Source organism: Leptidea sinapis, chromosome 44, assembly GCF_905404315.1.
Source record: "Leptidea sinapis chromosome 44, ilLepSina1.1, whole genome shotgun sequence".
In the NCBI taxonomy this organism is placed as follows: domain Eukaryota; kingdom Metazoa; phylum Arthropoda; class Insecta; order Lepidoptera; family Pieridae; genus Leptidea; species Leptidea sinapis.
The window spans coordinates 2,965,190-2,979,254 of record NC_066308.1 but is presented as its reverse complement, the minus strand read 5'-3'; the positions used below and the strand labels follow the sequence as shown (position 1 = coordinate 2,979,254).

Genomic DNA, 14,065 nt, shown 5'->3' with positions numbered 1-14,065 from the left:
TAATTTACGCACCTGTTTGTGGGTAAAATATTTTGCCCTGCTTTGGTTTACGGGAAATTATTATTACGAACACATTTTACCTTTACTTACATTATTTACATTGCATTTACAGTCTTTTATCGTTCTACGTTAGTATTAAAAAGGTATTTAATAAGTTGTTTACCCCTTTTGTAAGTTGTCTCTATAGATGAAAACAATTTATTGCTCTTAAAAAACGTGTGTGTACTTATGTATGCACGCAAGATGTTATACTTCTTTGGCCTAACAAAGCAAAAATCCTTAAAATTATTTACTACTCATGTTATTCTATGTTTGTAGAAAGAACAATATTATAAAAATCTTGCAACAATGGCTTTGATAATTAATTATTAAATAACGAATACGGCTGTACGGGCTTGAACCCTTTGCCTATTAGGATAGGCTAAGGGTTCAATTCAAGGATTCAATTATTAGAATAATTGGCGAATAAACCAAAAAAAAAATAACGAAAGTCAGAAACCTTAGAAAATTTTAGGAACCAACTTCACTCTGTTACTTTTGTGTTACAGTGATGCGTGCGCATCTTAAAATTTCACTCTCATCATTTTTTCATAACGCGCCTACAGAAGTGTTACTTCAAGAAAATGTTAAAATTTGTAGTAGTAAAGTCATGTTAGTACAATGCACAAAGGTGACCTTATCGCTATTCAGCGATTTCTTCCAGGTATCATAAGCATCACCAGTCTGCATGCCTCAAAGCTAGTGAAGTGCATTGCAGTCTGCAGCCACTATCAACTCACTCATGGTGGTGTCGCTGTGGTTCAGCAGTGGGACGTGTTCTTCTGTCGGTGGGTCTTCCCCGTCTGGCATATACACGGAGGCGACTACTATCGCTCGCTGGTCCAGTAGTATTCTTCTTGGAGATTACTATTTTTTTTATGAAAGGGACGAGACGAGCAGGACCCCAAAAATTCTGAGCGGCACTACAACTGCGCTTGTCACCTTGAGACATAAGATGTTAAGTCTCATGTGCCCAGTAATTTCACTAGCTACGGCGCCCTTCAGACCGAAACACAGTAATGCTTACACATTACTGCTTCACGGCAGAAATAGGCGCCGTTGTGGTACACATAATCTAGCCGGCATCCTGTGCAAAGGAGCCTCCCACTGGTGTTTACACACTATTTATATAGAGGGTATTTGTTCAGTACCCATACTCTTCCGGATCCCTACTGTTAATTAAAACACAAAGGCTCCTCGTAGGCTAATATATTGACGACCCAATCATGTTTTATACAAACACGGAAAAATATTAATAGTGTGTTTTATAAAATTCCGCATCATTAAACAGAACCATCTACATTGTTTATAAATAATATGCCCTGTGCTTCCCCGGGGCATAAAAAAGAATAGGGAAGTGTATTTATCAGTAAGAAGCTCCTTTGCACAGAATGCCGGCTACATTATGGGTACCACAACGGCGTCTTTTTCTGCCGTGAAGCAGTAATGTGTAAGTAATACTGTGTTTCTGTTTTTTTAAATAATTGTATTACAAACGGTCAGTCCAGAAACTTTCGATATATCAATAGATTATATGATCGATAAACAGTTTAACAATAACATGTTATAACATGGATAACAGTAAAACAAAATTAAAAATATATCATATAAATATATAAATTCAGACAAGGCAATGATAGACCAGTGCCAAGGCCTTTGAAAATGATAAAAAGTGATAAAATAATAATAGTAGGATGAAACTTATTGGAAAAGGAAGAGAATGTAACAAAAATGAAAGGAAAAATAAATTACGGGTGATCTGAGGTCGGGAAGTGAAAAAGGGGGGGGGGTGTTAATCTCGATTAACCTCAAAGTTTATGTGAAAAATTAAAAAAACCAAGTTATGTGAAAATAGTGTGAAAACAAAAGTTATTTTTCTTTAAGTTTCTTTTTTCTTAAAAGTTAGTTATCTTTTTATTACCTACAACTTTGCCATTTCGAAAAATCGAAAAATAACGTTTTTTACCCTAAAACAGCCCCCTTTTTCCACTTCCCGACCTAAGATCATCCGTAATTTATTTATCCTTTCATTTTTGTTATATTCTCGACCTTTTCATTGGTTTCATCCTACTATTATTTTTTTGGTTTAAAAAATGATCGACCCTGGTCTATGAAGCTTTATAAACTGTAAAAGATAAGACACTATTTTATATACAATTAGAGATGTTAATATTCAAGTGGTAGTGATGTCCCTCCAGGCTGCATTCTATTAACTGCCGGCTGTTCAGTGGTCTTCTATTACATAATATTGATCCAAAAAGAAATCGTCATCGTACGGATACACTGTAATGAAACAAGAAAATATATTATATCAAATACACAAAAAATATGTGTTTGGTCATCATTTGGAGACACGTTAGGACCGGTTTTCACCAAAGCGGAGAGGAGAGGAGATGCGTTTTCATAACCAATCAGATTTCTTTATATCCATAACTCCTCTCCGCTTAGCTTCAGTGGAAATGGATCAAGCGGAGAGGAGAGAAGAAGTCTCATTTGATTTTGTGCCGCGAGCTAGCAAGCGGCGCAGTAGAGCGGAGATGTGAGATGTCTGTAGCCGCGCGCCCTTTTCTTCGCACCTTCTGCCCGCGTCTCGCACTTCGTTCCTTCCGTATTTTTAAGCGACTTCATAAAGGAGGAGGTTATCAATTCGATCGGTATTTTTTTTTATGTATGTACACCAATTAATCTGAGATTTATGATCCGATTTACGTAATTATTCTTTTGTTGGATGGGAAATAAATGCCATTTGGTCCCATAAAAATTTTACATAGTTTGGCCCAGTAGTTTTCACTTTATGAACATTTATTTGAAAATTTCTGTCTACCTGGATGCCATAATTGTTTTCTGTTTATGGCTTTGTAGGTTGTGTTGTGTGTAGGTTGATTGTATATTATTATTAACTGACACTAAAACGTAAAAAATAAATAAAAACTACGTTTATAAAACCGACTTCAAAAACTAAAAGTGTCAAATAACTAAAAATTTAATTTAAAACACCTCTTATGCAAACCTTTACCTTTAATATTAATACAATACTATTATTTGTATGTGCTGTTAATTTATAGCTTTGAAATCGGTGCCAAGCCAAATGTAATAAAGGTACCTTCACTCGCCCCGCGTGACTTTGAGCGGGATAGCTTCGTCTAGAACCAAGCGGACAGACACACGTGGCCAGACAACCTTAATAATTACAGTAAGTAAGCTGTTTATAATATTAAGTTCTATTTTGTTTAGGGCTTGGCACTGACTTAAGACCTATAAATAGTTATCACATATAAATAATAGTATTTTATTAATATTAAAGGTAAAGATTTGCATCAGAGGTGTATTAAATAAATTTTTTAGTTATTTGATAATTTTCAGTTTTTGAAGTCGGTTTTTTAAAACGTAGTTTTCTTTATTAACCAACTTCAGTAGTTTAGCGAAGTATTAACTCAAAAAAATGACGAGGCTCCAAAACAATTCTTATAGAATTACATTTATATAATGTAATCGGTAATAAAGTGTTTATTGTTATTGATATCGGTTTTTATTTTATTTTTTTATATTATTTTCAGTTAAGTTTAACGACATGACGTCTTCCTTTCTTTCTTATCTACATATCAGTTGGCTGATTTCGAGCTCTCGCAGCTCACATTTCCGATCTGCAGAGCTCACATCTGCGCTCCGCTACACATCTCCTCTCCGCTTTGGTGGAAATAACCTGACCGCTTCGCGGCTAATCTCCTCTCGTCTCCTCTCCTCTCCGCTTTGGTGGAAACCGAGCCTAAGTGTCTCGCGCCAAGTACACGTCCAACATATGGCGTGATACAACGCGTCTGTTCTCTAATAATATGTCAATATAATAATATTTAGTACGCTGCCATGCTGTTTATCCGTTTGTATTAAAGTTTGGCAAATTGCTTTCACTTGCGGGAGGATTATAAGCATAGTTATAGTTAAAATATAATATACTAATACCTAATAATATTATAAATGTGAATGTAAGTTTGTTTGTTACGATTTTACGCCGGAGCTACAGAAAAGATTTTGATGAAATTTGGTACAGCGATAGACTAGAGCTTAAGAATGGACATATGCAACATTTTATCCCGAAAGTTCAATGGTTACCGTGGGATTTGTAAAAAACTGAAATTCACGTCGATGAGCTATACCAATAGTACGTTTAGTTTGCCATAGCAATCTTCCTCGAAATACGATTCATATAATATGTTGGGAACGGGAGCGAAAACGGGAACCAGAACTGGAATAGGACATGAGATAATCTTCAATTCCAAACTTGCTTAATATTTTTAAAAACCCTTTATCTACGCGGACAAAGTCGTGGGCATCAGCTAGGTAATATAATAAAATGAGCCATGATGAACCGGTGTCCAGTTTAAGCAAGTTTTCTGTTTAAATTCGATTTCAATAATTTGACAGTCTGTTTGTCGAAGGATTTAAACACGTGTTTGCCCAAACAACAACGGGTTGCGGGTTTTTAGGGGATTACAAGGACAAAGAGGGTACGGGTTTGAACGGACTTTTTACCACAACTCGATGTCTAGTGTGAGCCTAATTGGAGTGAAAAGAGCCCTAGTTTCAAACAACTTTTGAGCCTGTGTGTGAGTTTTATGAAGCTGACCACGCAGGCCCAAAGCAACTTAGTCTACATTTGAAATCAAAAATTGAAAACACATTGGTACATGGTGGGAATTGAGGCTTTTTGTATGCGATAAAATTATGGACAAGAATACTCCACTCACACACACACACACAAAACGTTATTTCGACAGTGATACATGATCCGTTAATTGATAGTGAATATGCTACATCCAAAAAGTTAAAAATTAGAAAAATGGTTGACTCTAAAGGCCATCCCTGCAACTTCCCCTCAATTCCATACCTAAACACTTCAAATTGTACTTATGACGATTTTGATCGATCTTCGATTTCAAAAGTCTGGTGAAATTTTAATAAAACAGATTTTTTTGTATTTTCACACGGTTATTGAATGCATGAACCAATTTTCACGTAGTTAGCGGCATTCAACGCAGCGACGGACCAAGTCTTTTCACCGCCAACGCTCTTAGCGTTCGAGTCATTTGGTGGTAAGTAAGGCCAAGACAAAGTTCCGTAAATATATGCTTGTATGTATATGTATGAAAGCTTGTATGAATGGGCTTACTTAAGTAGCAGGCAGGGAAGAATATGTCAGTCAGTTAGCGCGCTTTCCCACTACGTCCGATCCGAATCCGATCCGTATTTGTGAAAACACGGCCCGAAGTAGTCGTAGAACTATTTCTATTATAGTTTACGCACTAGATCCGGCTTCCGCCAACCGGATAAATAGTTCTACGACTACTTCGGGCCGTGTTTTCACGGATAAGGATCGGATTCGGATCGGACGTAGTGCGAAAGCGCTCTAAAGGTATTTAGTTTGGATAATCCCTTTTCCTCTGCCAGATGTCATTGGATGGATGCCAAACCTGGACGAGTAGCTCGGACGTGAATGTGATTACATTGCAACAGTGTACCACATTGGACGTTGCCGGTAGTTGACTGTGGTTTTAATATAGAGCGATTCGAGGAAATATACCTTTTAGTATAATTTCACACCGCAATTTATTTCATCAACGTCAACGTCGTCGACATCGGCGTGTGTTGGTTAATGAATTATTTATTTACAGGAAAAACAACTGTGTGAATCACCATCTTTTGTGCAGAATTAAAATTAAATGAATTCGATTTAAAATTAAAATTAAAGTAATCCACACACTACAAAGTTGTTCCATTTAGTTCTTCGAATATTGAATGTGTTTTAATAAATACTATTAATTTTCACATAGTTATAATAAATTATATTGATGGCGAGAAATCCCAACATGTTCGGACTTGATGAAGATCGGCCATTTCGTCCTGTTGGTGTACGCGCTCTCACTATTTTACAAGTGTTAGATTCGATCGTCCGAGTGCGGCCGATGACGGATTTGGTATACGCAACCCGTAAGTTTATGGTCAATCTACAGCTAACTAGTGGTCGCGCTAACCCTCCTTTAAATATGGCACAATCACACTTCTTGGACAAAAAGGTCGGATTTTCTCATTTAGCGAAAAAAAAAGAGCGCAAATAATTTCTTTGTTGCATTTTTAAAACAATTTTGTCAAATCAAATCGAAATCACTTTATGCATGTAGGTCATGGAAATGACACTTATGAATGTCGTAATATTTTTTTCCTTATTGAATCCTTCCTAATCATTCCTAATGAGAAGAAGTAACAGGAAACTCATTGCCACTCTTTTAGATCAAGATTTACATTTTCATCGCTTTATAAATCATTTCAATTACAATATATGTAAAGTGATGCAACAAACATACTCAAACGTCAAATAGTCAATGCCTTCCACGAGTAGGTAAAAAAAAGTAAATGTTAATGAATACAAAACAAAAGTTACTAAGTACAGTAGCTGCCTCATCCCCACAAACCTCAAATAAATAAAGGTATTCTGCGAGCATTTTATAAGCGATTATAAAAATAAAAGTGTGTGTGTCAGCACATACACAACTCCTGCTAAAAGCGGAACTCAAAATTTCAATTTTAAAAGGTCCATCAAGGAAGTTACATTTTGGCACACCCTATTAGGTATATTATACAACATGCGTAAGAAATGATGTGCACCAAAAACGTTACTATCCCATTTGATGTGTAGGTTTTACTCTCCATATTTTTGTCATACCGGGCGCCTTATGTGAAAATCGATTCTTAAGGATTACTCCTTAAGAATCGATTTTTGAGTTTACACTCAAAAAATATAATAACTTTTAAGAATCTGAAGCAGAGCTTTCGTTAACAGGATCATCCTGCGATACGATCCCTTCAGTACGTTACAACGATACTATTTAATTTGCATTGATAGATATATTGTAAATAAAAAAAAAATTGTGAGCCGTCACAGGACGGCTGGCAGATGTGAAACATCGAAATTATTTTGTACAAGTAATAGTCACAAAATTACAGATCATGACAGGAACTAAATATGGCATGATAAAAAATACAATATTACGAACTTTATGCGCCGCCCGATCGTCACGCTACATGCAACACACAGACGAAAAAGTTTGAGACGATGTAATAAAAGTTTCACTTTAAAACCAACTAAGGGCAGATTTAAGGCCTTAATAAGGCTTTGTTGGCTACTTACACAAGTATTCAGTGAGCGATTCAACTGTAGTACAATTTCCCATGTATGCAACTTGCCAAACTGGAATCAAATTAGTCAATAATATAAATAAAAACAACTTTTTGTGACTACTAAGAATCATTAATTACAAAATTAACCTTGTCTTGTTAGTTATTATAATACAAGTACTAATGTTATAGTTCTAATAATAATAATATTGACACACTTTTACTCAAATTATCTTGCCCCAAATTAGGCACATAATATAGCCTGTGTTATGGGTTGCAAGACAACGATATATTTAATACAATATACCTACTTAAACATACATATAATCATACACATAAACATACATAAATACATATAAACATCCATGACTCGGAAACAAACATCCATATTCATCATATAAATGCTTGCACCTACCGCGATTCGAACCCGGGACCTCTAGCTTAGTAGGTAGTTATAGAACAGCACAATACTAATACAGCGCAAAAATAATCCTTATATATATTTACAATCTTTGAATTAGTCTCGTTTGTACACTCAGCTTAAACTCACCTTCGTATCTCTCCATACAATTCACATAGTCCAACATGCAGTAGTTAGAAAACGTATGGTACTTATAGTAAATGGTTCTTCCACAAACTTTTCCAGTACTGAAATCAGAAAAATCCTTTTTAGTAAGAGTTACTAAAAATATATGAATAAATAAATTTCTAAAATTCTTAACTTTAAAATAAAATGTTATTTATCATACTCATTTTTGTACACTTTGGGACACAATTCGTCCATCTCCTTTAAAAAAAATCAACAAAAAACAACCGTCTTCAATGACGCTATTCTAAAACAATAGATAATTATAATAATATGCACCAAAAAGTATAAAAATAATTGCGTATATTTATACAATAAAATTAATTATTAATCTAAGTCTAGTTACGTTTATTGTTATTTTTGAAATCTGTGTCCTCCCGCCGCGGCTTCGCTCTTATGGTTTTCTCATGGATGCCATTATCAGATCTGGACCAAATTGCAATGGGATCACACGGGAAGCATCAGCTTTCAAATAAAAAAAATACCAAACGGTCCACCCAGTCAAAAAGTCTGAGGTAACAAACATAAATAAATACCGATGAATTGAGAACCTTCTCCGTTTTTGAAGTAGCTTAAAAATCCGGTGGAACCACGAATTCAAATTTTAAGGTTAAATGTAGATTTAAAAATTAAACCTTTTGACCAATGACGTTAATATAGACAAATCACGTCTTATAAAACAAAGCCGAAATATGAAACATTCACAAATTACACCATAATAAACTTTTCCTGTACTAGAAATGTTATATATTGACTTACATTGAAGCATTTACTCCAGTTGTTTAAAATATTCTTGGTCAATAAGCAGCAATGTAAAACATTTATTCAGTTCGAATTTGATTCGGAGTGACAGTTGACACTCGAGTGAGGAGAAAAGTGTGCTTACATTGTCTTTAAGCACACGTTTACCGTTCCGCTATCAGACAGCGAATGATATGTCCTTATAAACGAATAAAAGAACGTCATTGGTTTTGGCCTTATTTTTAGGGTTCCGTAGCCAAATGGCAAAATCCTTTAAAACGGATCCCTTATAGTTTTTTCATATCTGTTTGTCTGTCAGTCAGTCCGTCCGTGTGTCACAGCCACTTTTTTCCGTAAGTATAAGAACTATACTGCTGAAGGTGGTCAGTGTATTCTGTGAACCGCATTAAGATTTTCACACTTCTAATATCATTTTTGAAGACCTATTCATAGATACCACATGGGTTTGATGAAAAAAATTTCTAATATCATTTTTTTCTAAACTTAATAGTTTGCCCGAGAGACACTTCCAAAGTGGTATAATGTCCCCCACCCTGTAACTTCTAAAATAAGAGAATAATACAACTACAAAAAATGTATGATGTACCATGCAAACTTCTACCGAAAATTGGTTCGAACGAGATCTAGTAAGTAGTCTTTTTAGTACGTGAAAAATCGTAAACCGCAATTTTACTGCTACGGAACCCTTCATGGGCAAGCCGACTTGCACTTGGCCGCTTTTTTTTGTATCTCCTACATAACGTTATTATTAATATCATATCTACTTTTTAAGTTACTTACGTGTACGCTCTTAAGCAATAATATACAAGATATTCACAGTCTTCTTTGAAAGATATCCTCATTGGTGTGGTCTTTTGTAAGCTCGGCAGTGTGGTCTGTATAAATGTAAACCTGAGTGAGAAATAAATTTATAAATAAATTGTTAATCATTACACGTCCTTCTGGCGCCAAGCAACATTTTTTTATGAAAATGAGGGACGAGACGAGCAGGTCGTTCAGCGGGTGGTAATTGATACGCCCTACCCAGTATAATGCAGGATTCTTGAAAAACCCAAAAATTCTGAGCGGCACTACAATTATTGCGCTCGTCACCTTGAGACATAAGTTGTTAAGTCTCATTTGCCCAGGAATGTAGTGACATTACTAGCTAGTGAGCTACGCCGCCTTTCCGACCGAAACATAGTAATATTTACACATTACTGCTTCGCGGCAGAAATAGGTGCCGTTATGGTACCCATAATCTAGCTGGCATCCTGTGCAAAGGAGCCTCCTACTGGTCCCATGATTCGGAAACATCTTCATCATATAAATGTTTACCCCAAACAGGATTCGAACCCGGGACCTCTAGCTCTATAGGGATCGTTTGGTAAAAGTAGTCTTACTTTTGTGCTGCGGCGGCGGCCGGATCCAAAGCGGTAGTTATTATTCCAAAGTGGCTCGAGTCTAAGTCGTCATCAACGTGAGACTGCCTTAGAGCACTTTTGTTTCCCTCCAAGCATACAACACGCGGACATGACAGAAGGACTGAAACGATGATAACTTCTCGTTCGGACATTGACATAAAAACACTTTATTCATGTAGGTCACGCAAATGACACTTATGAATGTCAAAAAAAATATTCTTCCTTATTGAATCTACCGCTACCACGCTACTACGCAAAGGGTTGAGCTAATGAGAAGAAATAGCAAGAAACTCATTGCCACACTTTTAAATCAAGATTAACATATTCATCGTTTTACAAATGATTTCGACAAACATACTCGAACGTCAAATGGTCAATGCCTTACACGAGTAAGTCCAAAAAGTAAATGTTAATTAATACAATACAAAAGTTATTGAGTACAGTAGCTGTATCATCCACACACACAGTTAATAAATAAAGGTATTCTGTGAGGATTTTATAAGGGATTATATATAATATATATATACATATATAATAACTTTTAAGAATCTGAAGCCGAGCCTTCGGCAATAGGATCATCCTGCCACCACAAGTAGCACCCGATCACGAGCATGACGCATGAGCCAGCCATCGCCTCCCTCAACCATATTTATTCCAATTGGTTGAGCAGGTTAACCGAATAAAAAGCCATCTCTCCATTTATTAGTTAATATATATTAATTTAAGTTTAAGTTAGAGAGTTGACTATCTCAATTGTATCAATCTCCTTATACAGCTAGTATTGGATTGAGGCTTGACCTCATTAGTCAAGGTAAAAATATGCCGAATAATTTTTTCCCTGGTCTTTTGAAGGAAATATAAATGACCATTAGTAATGGCAAACAAAGCTTGTTTACATTAAAGCCTATATTTAGGTACCTATTGTCTATACATCTTACAATATATTGATAAATAACTGCTTTGCTTGAACAACGGCAATTGTGAGAGATTAATTTATCAGCATAAAATGATTGATTAAATCCATTCTCACCTAATGTAATGAAAATAAACAAAACGTTGCCTTACCAAGATTAATAATTGTTAGGCAATAGAACAACTTTATTATGATAATTTTATTCAATAATATCTCTATATTCTTTGTTTCCATATTTTATATGTTTGTTTCATTTTTGTTCAAATATAATCGCTTTTTAGTGTTCACTTCTCTAGAGTTCTTCAGTAAAAAGTAATATTTTTATTTTATATACACGATCTTTTTTTTATGGAAAAGGAGGACAAACGAGCGTACGAGTCATCTGGTGTTAAGTGATCACCGCCGCCTACATTCTCTTGCAACACCAGAGAAATCACAGGAGCGTTGCCGGTCTTTAAAGGCCTTTGCCAGCCTTTCCATAGAAGAACGCGCATTTTTTTGGTACCCATGTCGTATCGTTCCGGAAACACTGCACAAGGAAGCTCATTTCACAGCTTTCTAGTATGTGGAAGAAAGCTCCTTAAAAACTGCACTGTGGAGGGCCGCCACACATACACATGGTGGGGATGATATCCTAATTTGTGGTGTCAAATTGTGACAAAATTTCAATAGTGATTTTACTAGAAAGAAAGAAAGAACAATCATTTATTCTGCAACTTAAACCTATATAAGTAGACTTATTATTAATTTATATTCAATTGCAGAATTGGATTTCACCTCAGCATAGAGTTTTTCTCGGGAAGACCAGCGCTGATCATATCACCTATGGGTATGATCAGCGCTGGTCTTCCCGAGAAAACCTTCGAGTCTTTAGAAAGAAATAACTTTTCTTTAGCAAGGTTCATCCTTTGAACTGCTTAAGATGTCCCGGTACATGTTGCTAGGATGGCACATTATTTAATCCTCTATGAAATACATTACTATCACCGCTACCCTGATGTTTATGATCTCCTGGTGCCTATGTAGTAATATGTCGTGCGCATGACGTCAGAATATGTTAGGTATACTCACGTCAAACATAAGACAATCTCTTCTTCAGCTATGATCGCCTGGTACCGAAACACTTTATAATGCTTCCTATCTCATTTTCTTCCACGTTAATAAATCATATGAATTTATGTGTCTGTCTCATTATCTCGCTGGCTGAATCCTCTACATTTACCTGCATGTATTCCTATTGTCTCGCTTTTTCGTTTCATCGAGTTTCAAATCACAACGATTCTTAAGAAGTTTTACTTCAATAATATCATAGTATAACAGTAATAAAAACACAACAACAATTACATAAACTTTCGTGTCCTGACCTAATTCAACAAGTAAGTAATATAATTAAGTATATATCTTGCTCCTTGTTGACAAAATGGTTATAACCATTGTTTTGGAGCAGAGATAATGACGCTATTTATATTTCGTCATATCTCCTTATTTAACCTCATTGTATTCAGGCATAATCACGTAAGATACCACTTACGGCAGTTCAGTGCACTGCTAGACAAAGGCCTCCCCCAAAGTCTTCACGACGATCGGTCCTGCGCTACCCTCATACAAGCTACTCCGTCGATCTTGACCAGATGATTCGTCCATCTTTTGGGCTTGCTAACACATCGTCTTCCAGTACGTGGTCGTTATCGAGGACCCTGTTATTTGAGTTAGATGATTTTAGTTCGCTAAAATTTTACCTAGACAACGAGACGTTCTAGTTAATGGCGACCTCGCCTATAACGTCAATATGTGCGACTGAAGTAATCCAGATCTGGTATGGTCTGTATCAGACCATGGATACTTCACCGAGAAGGTGTAAGTATTTTCCAGCACCGTATATTTTACCTTATTATTGTTATTGCTTCACGAACATTATTTTATTATCATTCTTATTCTAAAGATAGAGTGATACAAATTCGCCTGGTGAGCAATTGTTCACGTGAACAATTGCCTCAATGAGATCAAGCCTTACTGAGGTTTGCAATAAGTAAAGTAACACTTAATATTACGTTTGAGTGATCATTTGTTACTAAGAGCATTTACCACTTGTTGGCGCCGTTTGAGTACGTCTTGGATTGGCAATAAAATATATAAATAAATTTCGTCAATTTCAAAGTTACAATTTAGTGGTTGAGACTTCCCCGTTAGTAGTCATATGACACTTGTTTTGGGAATTTCTCGCAACTTCCTTAGCGGACACTTAATAAGTATGTGTGTGGGTGTGTCTGTTTGTAGATGTGTATGCGAGTGAGTGTGTGTGTGTGAAAAATGTAAAGAGATATTTATAAATAGATAATCATTGTAAATAGTGATTATTTGCGCTAGTTGTCATTTCTGCTTCATTGTTATTTATTGTAATCGCTTCTGCTGAAATTTATAGACCTTTTATTTAACGTCACAGTTTTTTGAAAGTTGACCAAGAAATCCAAACTTTAGCTGCACATTTACATTTTAAACAATTTTTGAAGAGAAAACTTCTTTAGCGGCCTTTTACACTCTTACTGGAATGGGTATAAAATGTTAAACTCGCGTCAGCACACGTGGCCTGATCGATAATTCGTAAGACAGTCGTTGAAATTATGGATGAAAGATTTATAATTCTAACTAATAAAATTTCGGCTATTTCAGCTTAATGATCATACGGTCATTGGACCAGTTGTTGAATCATTGTGAATGCGAAGCCGAAACACCGCGAGGTCGAGGAATCGAATCTCAGCCGTGAAATGTTTTTTACAGTTTCATTATTTGGTTCTTATGCTTCATCTTGTTGAATCATTACTTCTAAAAGAAACGATTCTCTAAAATATTCCTGAAATAGAACTTTAGAACAGTTCTTTAAAACCAACGTTGTAACAAGAACCTAATAGTTTGTTATACACATGTTGTACATTATATCTCTACGTTTTTTTTTAAAATACAATACTTAAGAATTATATAAAGAACCCACCATTTTCTACCTCGACTGTTATTGTCTCAACTCTAGTGCAATAAATTTCATTGTTAAATAAAAGTAATGGAAAATTTAATTGAAATTTCAAAGTCTGTTGGTTTCAATAATAGTAGGCAAATCTGCCTGCGGTATAACATGTTGATGTGCGTTTTGTGGCCATGAGACCAGACAATGAGAAAAGTTTAAAAGAAGATTGTAAA

General features: G+C 35.6%; 1 long non-coding RNA gene across 1 annotated transcript; it reads right to left on the bottom strand.

Moving 5' to 3' along the window:
* Window positions 1-1,638: 1,638 nt before the first annotated feature.
* LOC126977190 (uncharacterized) lies at window positions 1,639-11,138 on the bottom strand. Its single transcript, XR_007732164.1, has 6 exons — window positions 11,026-11,138; window positions 9,940-10,081; window positions 9,338-9,448; window positions 7,760-7,857; window positions 7,223-7,282; window positions 1,639-2,322 (listed from the first exon to the last, which is right to left on the bottom strand). It is a non-coding gene; the product is annotated as an uncharacterized LOC126977190 (long non-coding RNA).
* Window positions 11,139-14,065: the final 2,927 nt, after the last annotated feature.